This window comes from Pteropus medius, unplaced genomic scaffold, assembly GCF_902729225.1.
Source record: "Pteropus medius unplaced genomic scaffold, Ma_sr-lr_union100, whole genome shotgun sequence".
Lineage (NCBI taxonomy): Eukaryota > Metazoa > Chordata > Mammalia > Chiroptera > Pteropodidae > Pteropus > Pteropus medius.
In genome coordinates this window covers 15,349,994-15,366,881 of record NW_024354502.1, presented here as the reverse complement: position 1 = coordinate 15,366,881, position 16,888 = coordinate 15,349,994, and the positions used below count along the sequence as shown (strand labels likewise).

The 16,888-nt window shown below is 35.8% G+C and overlaps 1 protein-coding gene and 1 pseudogene across 2 annotated transcripts in view; both read right to left on the bottom strand.

Annotated features, from left to right (window-relative positions):
* Positions 1-16,888, bottom strand: part of RSPO2 (R-spondin 2) — a 141,176-nt gene that overhangs the window by 88,262 nt on the left and 36,026 nt on the right. The gene's annotated exons all lie outside the window — the stretch shown is intronic.
* Positions 258-1,411, bottom strand: LOC120595460 (60S ribosomal protein L19-like; annotated as a pseudogene).

Sequence of the window (16,888 nt, the reverse complement as noted above, 5' to 3'; positions counted from 1 at the left end):
TATCTTTAAAGAAACAGACGCAAAAATGTTAACAGTGGCTAATGCAAGGAGGAAGAATGAGTTGGTATCTATACTATTCGGCACTTCATAAATGTCTTCAATAAACCCACGTTACTTTTTAAATAGAAAACAAAGCTATTTTAGAAATAAAAGGTAAATAACAATTATTCTGCCTTAAAATGTTTTAAAGAAATTAAATAATAATTTGATTTCCTTTTTTTTTTTTTTAAGGCAGATGAAGGCTATTTTATTGAATGACTGATCTATATAATCGCCAAGGCCACTATGCACAGGTAGGAGGGGTGGTGCTCTATTTCTTGGTCTCTTCTCCCTTGGACAGAGTACTGATGACTTCCTCTCGCTTGGCCCAGAGCCGCTCTTCAGGGCACTTGCGTGCTTCCTGGGTCTGAGACCTGCAGGGCGCAGCTTAGTCAGCCACAAGTTTCTTGCGAGCCCTGTCTGCCTTCAGCTTGTGGATGCGTTCTATGAGAATGCACTTGTTTTTGAACACGTTACCCTTAACTTTCAGGCACAGACTGTGATACTTGTGGCTGTCAATCTTAGACTCATGTTATCTTCTGCGCAGTCAGTAAAGAATTCTCATCCTCCTCATCTCAGGCATTCGAGCACTGACAGTGCCCTTTTGCTTACCTATGCCCATATGCCTGCCCTTTCCGCAGGCCAAGGTGTTTTCCCGGCATCGTACTCAGGAATGGACAGTCACAGGCTTCCCGATGATCACCCCATCGGTGATCGGCTTCCAAATCTGCTGACCAGAGTTGGCATTGGCGATTTCATCGGTTTCGCTGGAGTCCAACCAGACCTTCTTTTTGCCACAGCGCAGACACCGGAGGCAAGCCTCTTCTGCAGCCTGAGCATACTCATGACTGCGACCCCAGCGGCGAAAGGAAAGCTAATGTGGTTTTAAAAATAATTTCGGTACCAAACTACAATGGACCATTTGTCTCCATCTCTTAGTTTTTACTTTATCAGAGGTTCACATATGAAATTGAGGGGGGAAAAAATCCCTGACATCAGTGGTTTACCTGTAAGAACAAAGTAGATGTGCCGTTTGAACCATATGCAGTAAATGCACATGCTCATCCCTGTAGAGGAAATAATTGGGCAGGGAAAAGTTGCTGTCTCTTTAAAAAGCACATAAAATCCTAATTATCTTAAAATATACACAGGAACCCAAAGGCCTTAATAACCTTAATTACAATTTCCTCCAAGTAGAACATTCATAAGCCTTAAATCCCTTTACTGTTTTTTTGCCAGCAATTAGGCAAAATACACAGAACTGAAAGAGTGTGTGCATGTGCATATGTATGTTTAAATTTAACAGAATCGAGAAACATTTCTGTTATTTCATCCCTGTTTTTCAATACAAAATGGAAATGGAAGAGAGATGGGAAGAATTCAGAATAGGTGGAAAGAAGGAACTTCTAGATGAGTTCAACATCCAAATAAATATAATATTTGGATCATGTTCATATAAATGATTTAATTAAACTTTCCAAAAACATATTTAATGGGAAAGCTGAAACCAAGATTGGTTTTTAAAACTACAGTGCTGTATTAGCAAAGTGTGCAAATGTGAACTGTGCACAATGTGGTTCTCAGCCCTGCAGCCTCACGTGGAGACAGAATCTCAGGCCTCACCCCACACATACGGAATCCAGATCCACGTGAAAACAAGATCTTTAGTTGATTCCTACACATGGCTGAAAGGCATTTAGATCAGTTTTAAATGTAGCAACCGCTTAAGAAAAAGTAACAAGGAAAAGAAATCTCTGTACCTGACAACAGTGAAATTACCTGTACGCCTTCCTATAGATTAAAATCAAATGAAAAGGGGATTTTTGTATGTCTTTTTACCAGAAAAAACAAAATTCATAATTAAAGTAGAATCTACTTTATTCTCTCAATCTTAAACTGCAAATTAAAAGTGTGTTCATGTACAAGAGAAATGCCAAGGGTAAAAGATTAATTTCCTAGGGTTATTAGTTGATTCTGTTCAACCTACGATATGGGACACTACTACCATCTACTACACTACAACCAAAGCACCATCATAGTCAAGTTCAGGCTACATGGTAATGAAATCACCCCAAAATTTGAAAAATGGACTTTAAGAGTTCACTACATAAAGGAGAATTAACAAAAAAGGAAACATAAAAGTTAAGGTTTTCAAGTTTTCATTTATTGAAATTTACAATCCTCTTATTGGAATTTACTCTAAATTGACAACCCACACAAATCTGGCACAGATCAGAGTATAATGGGTCTTGCCACATTGGATCAGACTCATGATCCTTCCTGCCCAGGATTCTGATGATGGCACCAAGGGACATGTTGTGGGAAGAATGGCTATTCTTTGATGTCAACCTCAAAGGTTAAGAGTATACCCAAAACATCCTAGTTCCCTATAATAACCTATTATGGATCTGTCATCCACAAATTTAGTTAAATCATTTTTGAGGTTATTTATATTTTCCACCCCTACTTCCTCTTATAGTATTCAATTCCATAAGTTTATAACAAGTTGGGTAAGGTGATATTTTCTAGTTTCACATCTCACCAAATCTTGGAATAATGTAATCTTGTTATTATCAATACTATTCGTATCATCCATGACATTACAAAAAAAATTGCTATATATCCCCACAGCACATGTCTACATTCTTATTGATTTTCTATACGCCTCATGGGCAGGCAACTCCTATCTTGACCATTTTAGTATGCTTCTTGTATAATCTCCAATTTCACCATATGTCTCCTGGGGGGATTGTTAGTCTATTACAAGGAGTGGGTATACTATTAATTTATTCAAAGATAAAACAATATGCTCTTCTTGATTTCAAAATTCATTTCCTGATGATTTAAGACCTCAGTCAAAATTCTTAGGGATCCTGTAATTCCTCATCAATACTGGTAGCTTAAACAAACTAGAAACTTAACTGCCCATGCTTATAATTCACTTTCTTTGTGTCTTTTTGTCGTGTTTTTTGTTTTGTTCTGTTTTTCCTTGACACTTATATTTGTCCGCCATTGTAAACATAAATTCGTATGTCTGTTTCTGCACTCAGGTAAGCTCAAGAGCTTGCCCTAAGATTTCTCCTTATTAGCTTGGCCTTCTACTACCTGGTTGAGGTTACTATTGGCAACCAAAAATAGAAACTGTACACTCTTCCAAAATAGTAAATTAACTCAAGACTACATTGATAATCAACCTTTAATATGCCTACTTTGCTATATATTTCCTTTGTAGAAAAACGCCCCACATTACACCTGTGATTCCTAGGCCTAAATTTACTTGTTAACTATAGTAGAAGCAACAAAAGCACACTCTCCAAGTATATGGTGACAAAGTGTTTTTAGACATAAAGTTATATCATTTTCTTCTGATATACATACATGTTTAGATTAAATTTTTCAATATGGCTAATAACAGCATGATTAGCTTTAAAATATATATATTATTCTCTCCAGAAAGTTATTTAGATGGCTGTGGTACTACTCTTTATTTCACATCCTAATAATATGTCATACAAAAAAGTAAGTGACGCCATTTATGAGAAGTATTACATGTCTTACCTTGAGAATTTTTTTACTAACACCTGAAGTCAAAGAACTTCAACCATGACACAGCTTCTCCTCTTAACCAAACTAAACAGCCTCCTCTGAGCCTTATTCTAGGCTAGGCCTTGACTGGGCCTGCATAGCCCAATGGTAGCAAGGATTCTGTTAAGTCAGTTTAGAGAGAATTCCTCATCCTTGATTTCTGATCACCCTCAATATCTAATCACATTCTTCATCCCCACTCTTGATATCCGATCACCTGACCTGCTTTCAGCAAGAATCTTTCAAGTCAGTTTAGCAAGAATTACCCTAACTTTGATATCTCCTTTTTACTAATTTTGTATCCACCAACCCTCTCTCTCACCCTCATCCTTGACTGTAAATCCTCATTTTTCCTTGCTGTATTCAGAATTGGGCCCAGTTATATATCTAGGTCTCTTTTCTCCTTTTGCGATAGTTCCTGAATAAAATATGCTTTTACCACTTTAACTGTTATCCAGCTCTAGTCCTCTTTGACAACCACAAAGAAAAATAAGATACCAACTATCAGCACCTGTGATAACTTTGGAAGGTGAAGATGCAGAGAAAGGAAAGATACACTTCTAGAGAAGAACATGCTCCTAACTTCCACCACCCACATGATGCTGGAGAAGAACTGCAGAGGAAAAGAAGAGTTAGATTTAGTGACTGTTACAGGAGAGCCCATCCTGAAGTTGACACCTGGAAGTGGGGAGATACCTATAGAAAATCTCTGAAAGTATCCAGAACCATCCAAATCTGTAAAGCAGAATGAAGACATTTTCTGAAATGTAGTCTCAAATATATATAAATATATATCATGTACCCTTTCAAAGTAAGTTACTGAAGGATATGCTCCACAAAAAAACAGGGGAGTAAACATACCAAAAAAAAAAAAAAGTAAGAAATGGAATCCAGGTAATAAGATATTAAACACAAGGTAGAAGCAGAAAGAATCCCCAAGATAATGGTGAAGGAAAATCCCACTATCTGTGAAGCAGTCTATAAAGCAGTCAGTCTAGACTGCAGCATATCAGAAAATCTGAAAGAAGTTTCTTGAAAAGAATAAAATAAACTAGTTAGTATATTCTAATATACCAAGAAGAGATTTAGGCAAGCTGAAGAAGGTTTGGAGTTGATTTAAGGGTATATCTGTAAAAGAAAAACCATCTCCAGGGAAAACAAGTTATGCAGGAAAGGAAAATATAATAAATATATATACACACTGTGTGGCTCAGCTATGTTTGCATAGTTATAAGAATATAAATGCCAACTACTCATCCTTCCAAAATTATATTATAACTATGCTGGAAGGATGGGGAGACGACATGCTTATGTGTAGCGAGGAAGGAAAGTAGTGAAAGTGAGCTAAATTCTTACCTCCCTTAGTGGAAATTCAATAAATAATGCCTTGCACTTAAAAAATAATTTTTAAAAAGTAGAGCAGGAGCAATAAAAGCATGCTACAAGTAGTTATGATCATAAATCCTCAAAGATTCTAGAAGAGTTAAAAGCAGGGGAGAGGTAGCAGTAGAGGCATTGGGACAAGGACAGTAGTTTTTCATAACAACCCTGGTAGAATTAGTTGACTCTAAATTATTAACTTTAATAAAAACCAAATTTTAAAATTCCAAACTAAAGATTCAAATACATAGCACTTACCAAGTCAAAGGGAGAGAAATATACAGCTGAATGCTAATATTCTGTGGGCTGTCAGCAATTAATATTACAATAGTCAAATTACCAGATTTTTTTTCTAATTGCTACCAATTAGAAAAGTATCAAAAAGCCTTTAGAATCTGGTCTCATTCTACGGTATCTTGCTTTATTCAGCAATTGAACAAAACTTATTTGATGTAAAGAAAAACAAAACATTATTTGCTATAGTGTTTTTATTTACTTAATTTGTATAAAATTATTCCCTTAATTCATATTTCTATTTTACCATGCTAAAAGGAGACTTCACTTAAATCTTGGCAGAAAGCAAGAGTTTTAAGACAGACACACACAGCTCACCTCATTCTATGATGAAGCCTTTGAGGGGACTCTTATTTAAATAGGGAAAATGAGGGAATTAATTAATACAAGTTATCACTATGCATTTTTATATAAAATATTTGGTTTATAAAGAAAGAGTGCCTATATTAATGATACATGGCATCTGTAACAAATCCTTCTCACACTGTACTATATTAACCAATATTTCTCAAACATCCTTTAGGTCAACGCACAAGACCTCAAGCAGCCAACCAGATTAACGAGGACCACATCAAGTAAAACCAGGCCACACAGAAGAACTCTCCTGTAGCAGAGGCAAAACAATATATGTATGATTTCAATAGTTTCTCAAGCTGTTCCAGTGTTGGCTAAAACTTACATCTTTCCAGACTTAGCAAAAATACAGACATTATCCAGGCCTAAGGAGTTTCATATTCAATCAGAATTAAATCTCTTTGTTCCTCTTAGCCAAAATGTCTCAAATTCTTAAATGGGAACAAAAAAGGGGGCAGAGATGTGATAGAAAATCCAGATAAAGCATTAAAAACGAATGTATGTATCACCAAATGTTAAGATTTTTTTCTGTAAAACATGAAGAATATAAAAGTGCTTGTACTCTGAATTTCATGCCTTCACGATCTTTTAGTGAATTTGGCTTTTATATATCATAATTTCATACTTTAAGAAAGATTTCCATATCTTGGTTATTGTGAATAGTGCTGCCATGAACATAGGGGTGCATAGATCTTTACAAATTAGTATTTTGGTTTTTGTTAGATAAATATCCAGAAGTACAATTGCTGAGTCAAAAGGTAGTTCTTTTTAAAATTTTTTGAGAAACCTCCAAACTGTTTTCCATAGTGTCTATATCATTTTGCAATCCCACCAACAGTGTATGAGGATTCTCTTTTCTCCACATCCTCGCCAACACTTGCTGTTTTTTGCTTTATTGAAGACAGCCTTTCCAAAAAATGTGAGGTGATATCTCATTGTGGTTTTAATTTTCACTTCTCTGATGATTAGTGATCTTGAGCGTCTTTTTATATGTTTATTGACCATCTGTATTTCCTCTTCGGAGAAATACCTAGTCATATCTTTTGCCCATTTTTTAACTGGATTTGTTTTTTGTTGAGTTGTATGAGTTCTTTATCAATTTTGGATATTAACCCCTTGTCAGTTGTATTTTTTGTTGAGTTGTATGAGTTCTTTATCAATTTTGGATATTAACCCCTTGTCAGCTTCTCCCACTCAGTAGTTTGTCTTTTCATTTTGTTAACGGTTTCCTTTGCTGTACAAAACTTTTAGTTTTATATAATCCCATTTGTTTTCGTTTTTTGTTTCCTTTGCTCAAGGAGATATATCAAAAAAAATTACTAATAGCATGATATATCAAAGAGTTTACTGCCTGTTTTCTTCTAGAAGTTTTATGGTTTCAGGTCTTACATTTAAGTGTTTAATCAATTTTGAGTTTATTCTTATATATGATGGATGAACAAGATATGGAAGGAACCTACATGCCCACCAAGAGACAAGTGGATAAAGAAGTTACATTTCATATATACAATGGAATATTACTCAGCCTTAAAAAAGTGAAATTCTACCATTTGCAACAACATGGATAGACCTAGAGGGTGTTGTGCTGAGTAGAATGGGTCAGACAGAGAGAAATATGTGCCATGTAATTTCACTTATATGTGGAATCTAAGGAACAGAAGCAATAAACTATAGAACAGACTCACAGATACAGAAGACAATCTGCTGGTTGCCAGAGGGACGGAGGTTTGGGGTTGAATGAAAAAAGTGAAAGGATGAAGGAATATAAATTAGTAGTTACAAAACAGTCATGGGGACATAAGTACACCATCAGTCCCCAACCTTTGTGGCACCAGGGACCAGTGCTCCTATGAAAATCTAAGGCCTGATGATCTGAGGTGGAGCTGAGGCAGTGATGCTAGCATTGGGGAGTGACTACAAATACATATGAAGCTTCTCTCGCTCGCCCACCGCTCACCTCTTGCTGTGCGGCCCAGTTCCTAACAGGCCACAGACCAGTGCCTGTCCACGATCCAGGAGTTGGGGATGCCTGGAGTACAGCATAGAGAATATAGCCAATAGTATTGTAATGGCCAGATAGATGGGCAACAGAGTAATTAGGGGATCACTTCATAAACTATATAAATGTCTAACCAATGTACTGTATACCTGAAACTATTATGAAATTTAAAAAAACACACACACAGGAAGAAAAATGAGAGTTAGAAAAAATATAAAAGCACCTTTTTAAAAAAAGAAAAAAGAGCAAACTTTAGCTAGACCTTGGTTTCCATCCTGCTTGTGTTGTATTTTCCCTCTTATTTTTTCCAGCTTTATTGAGGTATAATTATCAAATAAAAATTGTACATATTTAAAGAAAAAATAGAAAACAGACTTCATGCCAGCCTAAGACTTGCACAGTTCTCTTCAGGGAGGCAATATGCTTGGCTAAAATCCTGATTTCCCAGACCCTCTGGTAGTTAGGAGGCATTCATTGCATGTACTCTAGGCAGGGACAAGGGAATATGCCAGGCAGGTCCCTCCCGGTTTTTTATAAGAAACCAAGAGCTTTCTCAGAAGCCGTATCTACTTATATCTCAGAGATCAGACTTCTACTTATATCTTGGAGATCAGAACTTCACCTCCACCCCACACTCACATGCCCTCACCACAGTGAGTTACCGGCTCCTACCAGTCTCCACTCCCAGTGTGTCCTTATTCAAATTACTTCTCTGAGTTTCTGTAACCATGTTTCTTACTGAAGAACTTGGGCTATTCCACCAGCCTACACACTTTCATGCTTCCAACTCTCATCTCCATCTAATCCTTTCTTCACTGCACCTCCAGAGGGATTTAAAAATTAAATAAAATTTCTATCATCTCCCTGTTTAAAAATCCACTATCACCTCCTCTACCTAAAGAAACAAGTCCAATCTCATCTCTGAGCTATGTCTACACAAAACACGAGCTCCAAAACATCCCTACACAAAACACCAGACCCAAACTCTTGAGTTTCTGCTTCTGTTCCTCACCATTCATCCCTAGAATACCTTCGCCTCCCATTGCCCTTATTTTTCTAGTTTTAGATTCATACTACAAGGCTCATATCAGGTTCAATTTCACTCATTCATTTATTCATTCAACATTAACGACTATAGGTAGATAAGGATAAGTAAAATAATATACAATTTCCTAACTTAAAAGGGAACATGTGGTCCCCTCCAAGAAGTCTTCTCTAATACTCAAACCACTTTTAAGGGCTTAAGGGCCACTATAGTATGCCTCTGAGATGCTGGACTGTCTTCTATTACTATATCACATTATGATGAAATTACTCAGCTGTCTATGCCTCCCTTGGTAGACAATAAGCTCCTTGTCGGCAGGGTATCACCTTCTAGACGTTTTGAGGTGCCCAGAGTTCACTTCAGTGCTTTGCTTCTAGTACAGATATTTGCTATTATGCAAAAATAAATTGCCAAAATGCAGTGTTGTTCAATTAACAAGTTTTAATGCACATATCATTTCCTCGACTTGTTAGAAAATAAAATAAGCCTCCTGGTCTTGAGGAAGATACAGTCTAATTTAACAAAATATGCATGCATGATATGCCAAATTTAGTGCAACATTAAATAATAAAGAGGGAAACCTCTAAGGTTTAGACTTAATCATTTTGAATAATCTTATGACATTTCATAGATCATACATTTGAAAGGCAAATCAATTGTATCTCTTTACCAAACAAACCACTAACCATTTACTGAGATAGTTTAACTCACTGGGATATGTAAATAAACTTTTGTCCCCAAAACCTACCCCTTTTTCTGCTACCTTGCACCCCAACTTCCACTTGGGTATCAATTCCTTAGATATACTGAGCAGATTCCATAAATGAAAGCAAGTTGAAATTTATTACAGTAGTTCTTGCATATTTAAGGCATATTCTTTTTTATTTTAAAACATCAATTTAAATTGAATTTCTTCCCCTCCCCACACACAAGCAGGAAAAGTCTAATTCCCCCAAAGCTTGGAGAGCATGGCAGCTGGATACATTAACTCCCCAGTGTACTGCAGAGGAAAAGGGGCCACACCTTCCACTTAAAAAATGAGGTTTTGCCCCTCTCCTTGGTTGGCCATATGGTCTCATGGCCAATGAGTTCTGGAAAGAAAAGTGATGATTTTATCACCTTTATCATCAAAAGGAATCTTGTTGGGAGGGGTAACACTCATACCAACCTCCGCGGGTTCTGGTAGTTCCTTTACAAATCCTACCACATCTTTCAGCTAACAACATGTTCACACTGTACCCTAATACAAACTTTTGCTAGCCCCCTCCCCACCATGCTACAAAGGTCCTTCACAACCATAATCCCTAATCTCATCACCCTGTAACCAAACATTCAGACTCTAGAGGCAGCTTCCATCACATGGGCCCCTCTCATCTTCAGACAGCACAGAGCAGCAGTCAGCTGCCTAAGCAGATTTCCAACAATGGAAGGAAAGGCCCTTCTCCCCTTTCCATCAGCAGAAACAAAATTGAAAAGCGATATTCTTGAAGTCCCCACCTTTGCCTTTGTGGAGGAAAAACACCCCCTCGTCTCCCCCAAGTCCCAAACATGTATGAGAGTTTATATATGTGACAGCACAAACACAGAGAAAGTATCAGAATTTGACATAAAATAACAGTAGTAGTTGCATCTAGAGAAGAATAACAGAAGTAGACATGGGAGACATGCTTTTTAGGGTTTTTTTCTACAATGAGAATATATTTGTGTATAACAAGTATAACTCAAATGAGAACAAAAGGAGAGAAAGAGGGAGAGAGGAAATGGAGGTAGATTGATTTCTTATAAGAAAATAACTTAATCGTCAAGTTTTCAAATTAAACTCCCCTAGTATTCGTATTCCTATCTATAATTTATTGTTTAGAAACAGTGAAAACAACCCCTTTTCATGGTTACAGCCAACAAATAAAATTATATCACTTTAACTAAATTCAGAATTAAGAAAACCATCAGAGTTCGTAAGCATCCCTGAGGAACACACCACACTGCTCCCAAAGCCCATTCGAAAACGAAGCTTAGAAAGCACCAGCTTCTGGTTAAAGTCAATCGACTCAGAAACAACAGAGTCTTTGTCAAGGAAACTCGAGTTCAAGTGCATGAGAATCAGATAAAACGCAACACATGGCATCTGAACTAAAATGATATGCTTTGATTTTAGATTAAAAGTTAAGAAACCAGTAGAATGTGAACACTTAAGAAAAAGGATGTACAAATAAAATTAAGACTGGCTTCCTCGTAAGTGGTGACAGTTGAACAGAAAAGTGATATTAAAAGGTGTTGTAGAGCAGCCTTATATTGTAAATCCACAATATATATGGTTCTATTTAATAGGATGTTGTGTTTTGTCACAGATAATAGATTTTAGATAACCAGTGTTTAGAAAATACATTGTTTAGAAATATTGATAATGATAATAATAATAATAAAAACTATTAATTTGGAGAAGCATGTGGCCTTGCTTGTGGTCTTTAAGGTCTGTATCCTGTATGAGGAGGAGGAAGTGGTGGATGGAAGGAGTTATGCGGAGCTGTGTCTCAATTACGGCTATAAAACCAGTTACCCAAATTCTTTTAGAACCTCTCGTTAGAAGCTACTCAGATTACCTAAGATAATAAAAAGCCAGGAAGCATAAGGGCTCTTTTGACCACACATTAAACATGAATTAAATTACTGAAATTTCATGGTGTGTAGTCCCAATGTGGTATGTTTCTGTATTTAAAAGTAGAAGAATTTAACAATTTTATCCAAAGGAAGAAAAACAAGTTAATACATACATAACTCTAAAATTCTCTCCATCAAAGACAACTTAGAGAAAACTTGAATTAAGTTGCTTTGATAAGATAAAAATTATATTAATCTGAAAATACATTTGTACAAGCTTAGTTTTTGCAGCATTGTTTATCCCTACAAAACACTGGGAGCAACCTAAATACCCATACAAGAGAATACAAGGATAATTATGGTAGAAGTACACAGCAGGGTACAAGGTAGCCATAAAAAAGGAATGAGAAAGATCTCTAAACTGGTATGGAATTAAAAAAAAAAAAAAAAAGTAAAGTGCAAAAGAATATCTAATGTATGTTACCTTTGATCCTTTGATATCAGGGGGGAAAAAGGAAAATATCCATGTCTGCTCATATGTGCAACAAAATACACAACCAGAAATTAGTGAAATGAGTTGTCTGCAGTAGGCAAGTGAAATGGAGTAAAAAAGATAAGGAAATGTGAACAGGATAGAAGAAATAGGTATGGGAAGTACAGACACCTCTTTTGTTCTGACCTTCAGAATCATGGTAATATTTGACACATTTAAAAGATAAATAAGTGAAAACAAAGATGGAGAGGAGGAAAACCAAAATAGAAAAAGAAGAAAAGAACCAAACAAATCAATCTAACTGAATTTCGAATGACTAACAGAACCAACCTGAAGTGGGAAGGGAACTAACCTAAGTAACTTTTGAACACAATATTTTGAATGATTTATAGGAAGTTCTTCATGATGGTATTGGTATTCATAAAAGTATTCTATGTATATTCTAGAATTGAAAAAAATAGGTAAATATATTGTAGGTGAAATTTAGGTTTATCATTATTAGAAAAGAGTTAAAGATGTAGAAAGAGGGAACACCAGAATGAACCTGGTGATATTGGGTCAGAATTGAGCATGAAGACAGCATAAACACATTATTTTGAATATGTACATATAGGTGTTATATATGCATATATGTATACACATGTATATACATGTATGTTTACACATATAGACAGAAACACATATGCATATATTTTCTAGCTTTGTTTGCTGAGAAGTTCTAAAAGTAATGATATCACAATAGCAATGAGCATACTTAGCATCCAGACTTTGTTTCCTAAGAACCCTTCTCAACTAAAAGGAGCCATGGCTCCTTGGTGATATGGCTGATTCAAAGGCTGGAACAGGGAAAGTATAAAATTAGCCTGAGACATCTCATGCCAGAAAGCAGAGAAGTCTTCAAAGAATGATGAGAACATGTCAAAAAGACAAAAGTTTAAAGGAGCCCCCAGTGGCCCAATCTGGGACCATCTGAGCTACAGAATAAATAATGACAGTATGAGGTTAAAATCTACAGAAGGAAATAACAAACCATGAATCTGTACTGCTATGAATGAATGAATAAATAAGGGAGAAGTGAACATTCTTCTTTGCAGTAGAATTTCCACTAATGAATATAGAATACATGAAAAATTAGGAGAGTCCCACTTGGAAATCACTATAGCAAAAATTGTTTTAGGCACTAGCTGAAGCTATTGAGTAAATGTATGCTGAGAAACAAGAATTTATCTAGAATCAAAGTATTCCCCATAAGATACTTATTAATTTCAAGGGGAAATATAGTAACTTTACAGACAGGATACCTTAACTTAGTAATCAAAAGTGTTCCAGAAATGGAACAAATCAATATCATATGCTTCCAGTTATGATACACTGAAACAAAAACAAAAATATCGTTTCTGTCACATCGCTGGCAAAAATGCAGCGCTTCATCCTAATGATGAGGAAACATCAGACAAACTCAAGTTTAGGACTCTTATACAGAACGACTGACTAAAATGCTTCAAAAATGTTGAGATCATAAAAGATAAAGGCTGAAGACCTGGTCTAGGTCAAAGAAGAATAAAGAAATATAACTAAAGCAATGTATGATCCTGGAGTAAATCTGAAACCAAAGTGTTTTTTTGTTTGTTTGTTTGTTTGTTTTTACATCAACATATTATGGGGCAATTGGGAAAATTTGAATATTTCTTTTGATAATAGTATTGTCTTAGTGTTAGTTTCCTCATTTTAATAAATGTATTGTGGCTATAAATTAGTTTTTAGAAAATGCATATTGATGTTTTTAAGGAGCATCATATCTCCAATTTATTCACAAAATAGATAATATAGCAATTGTGAAAGGTGGTAAGATAGTAACACTTAGGAATCTGGGTAAAGAATAATAAGAATTCTTTGTACAAATTTTTAAACTTTTCTAAGTCTGAAATTATTTCAAAGTAAAAAGTTAAACAGTATAACAATCCAAGTTGAGGCAGAAAAAGCAATAACCAACCTATCTATTTGAAAATAATTAACTAGGTAACAATTACCTATAAAAAAAACTACAGCAATTAATACAAAGTAGTTTTGTGAAACTATTGTTTTTTTCCGAGGAACCAAATCTCTATGTTACTTCTATATTTCCTGGAGCTTTTGGGTAAATCATGAAAAAAAAAAATCCTGATATTTCTCAGGTAATTAGGCTTATTACTTAAAGACTAACATGGCCCATCATATTTCATTTTCCTTTTACATTTCTCAGTAGAGAAAATTATCCAACTAATTAATTAACAAATAGTTATTGAATTTAAAACACTGTCTGGATGCTTAAACAGATAACATCTACATCTGGTTCATCCAGTTTTATTAGTTCAGTGCCAACAACAAGCCACCATAGAAGCTTTATCCAATGGGCTTTACCAAATGAATTGTCAGTCTGGTAGGATTACCACATGCAGGCAGAACATTATAGACAATCATGATAATGAAAAGAATTCTTAAATAATTTCAAGGAACTCATTGGAAAGGCATCCTTTACACAAAGACATTTTTATATGAGAAAATACAAGAGTATAGAGCTTGTATTTTTTAAAAAATCAAACAATCCATGAGTTCGATTATAAGAATTCATTCCAAATCACCACTATCCATTAGATTCTTTTTAATACTGAGATAACTGACGTAGCATTGTGCACATCTAAGATGTACAACATGACTTGATACATTTATTATTGCAATATGATTATCACCACAGCATTAGCTAACGCCTTTAATGCATCACACAAACCACTGTCTATTAGAATGAACACATTAGAATGGATGTAGTTTTGGGGAATAAATTCTTAAGTAGCTCTTTGTAGAGCCTAATATGAACAATAAAAAGGGACTGTATTTCTTTCTTTTAGGATTTCACCCTTCTCAAAAATAAAACCCTCCTTGATGTTTCAATGTACTCCCTAATATATTTTCGTCTGATTTTATATTCAACAGTTACAAGCTCCTTTCTACATATTTATATAATCTGAGATTCAATGTAACCCTTACACCCTTCAAAAATTTTTCAATGGTTCCCAATGTCTGCTGATAGTCTTCAGCCATGCACCCTTAATTTCCAGCCTAGTGAATCACCTGAGAAAGTAATTATATATACCACAAGTCCAGCAACCTGCCATACATGTAGCCATTCTATATATTCTACCATTTAACAAATGAAAGTTTCAAGTTTGTAGCCTAATGATCAAGAGACCAACCATCCAGTTTGTCCAGAACTGAGGGGTTTCCAGGATCTGAGACTTTCAGGGCTAAAACTCAGAGAATCTCAGGCAAAACATCAGGACATTTGATCCCCCAGCTCTGTGACCTAGCAACTGACCCCTTGACCTCCCAAATGCACCTATGTTTCTGAATTTACTTTATCTGGCTCATCCTGCCCCCATTATCTCCACATATCCAAGTGAAAATTGTTCAAAGACTTGTCTAAATGCCATGTTCTCTATCAAACATTTCTTCTCCTACAATCCTGGAAGTGATTTCTTTTCACTGTAAATTCCAAAGCAACTCAATTGCTGGGCAAAAAGAGGGGAGGACACTTACTTCTTCCCTATTCCAGATACTTCCTTCTTCTCGCATGAGGTGGAGGGAGGTACACGCCTATTCACATACTATGCACATTCTCCTCCCTCTCACTAATTCCCAAGAGAGGAGGAGGGAGTTTTCTGTATGGGAATTTGCGACAAGGAACTATGCATTGCAGACAAGCTCCCTCCTCTATCTTTTCCTGTTTGGAACTTGCCTGCACTCCCACAGTGTTACAAATGCTGGCCTCCACGTGGAGTCTTTTCTGTGCCCGGCTGGATAGATCTGTCTGAATCCAAGGTACAGGATCAGGAGGCTCTGTTTTGCTGTACATCGAAGCCACGTTCTCTAGCATCAGCTTTACCAGTTTAAAAAATATATATTTAATTTTTCTTCTGAAAACCTTGATTTATCACTTGTAGCTTGACTTGGGCAGATAACAGGGATGCTATTCATCAACTACCTCCCCCCTCTAAACTGTAGGGCCCTGTCACCTTCACAGCACACAGTACAGTGCCTTGCAGGTAGTAACTACCACTGTCTAAATAAGCAGATACAAATATCTTACTATGGACATTTTTCTGAGTCATGATAATGTGGAATCAGTTCAAATCCTGGGGCTGGTCGTTACTAGCAAGAGGATCTTGAGTAAGTCTCCTAATATCTGAGTCCCAATTTTTTTCCAGTTGAGGAGTTGCTACAAAGACTTATGATCCACAAACCTGAAAACATTTACTCTCTGGCCCTTTACAGAAAAAACTCGCTGATCCCTTTTCTAAGGATTGTCATAAAGATTTCAGATCAGATGTTATTTATTGCTAGGGCTTAGCATATTAGTGGCTATTAATTTAAATACTACAGTAATTTTAAAGTACTATTTTTAAAGTAAAATTTCTACAAGCATACAAAATTAACAGCTAAAGCATCCTATACTCAAAGATTCCACATCTGAAACAAAGGGGTAAAAGCCCACAAGAATCATTGTTTTTAATTTGCCACAAATTTGGAGGCTCAGGAAGCATTACCTACCACAAAACTCTTACACTGCAAAGCATCCACAAGACATTTATCAGTGATGACTCAAGGGAAATAAAAAATATGTCCACCATTTTTTTTTTCACTAAAAGGAATCCTGAAATAGAACTTAAGCAGCAAGTATATTTGCATATTTAATATTCTTTAATGGAAGCAAAGGGTACTTATGGGAGTGATTTTAGCTTAAAATGAGTTGTGAAAACTATTAAGTCTGACCAAGACAGTGCAGTAATTCTTTCTCCAATTAACTTTGACTCCTTTAACTTTGTGTTAAGTATCAAGGATCCAAGATAAAGACAGTTCCTGTCCTTGTAGAGTTCAGAGTCCATTAAGGAACACAGACACCATTTAACAGGGTTATCTGAATTCTTCTAACCAGAGTGCAAACACTCTTAGAAGAAATGACATTTATTCCCTTTTCTCAGCTCTATGTCAGTTTCGTTTGGTATCAGGGATGGAAGGATGAGTTTCGTGAGAGAGAGTCTTAGGACAGATAAAAAGTCAAGACAGC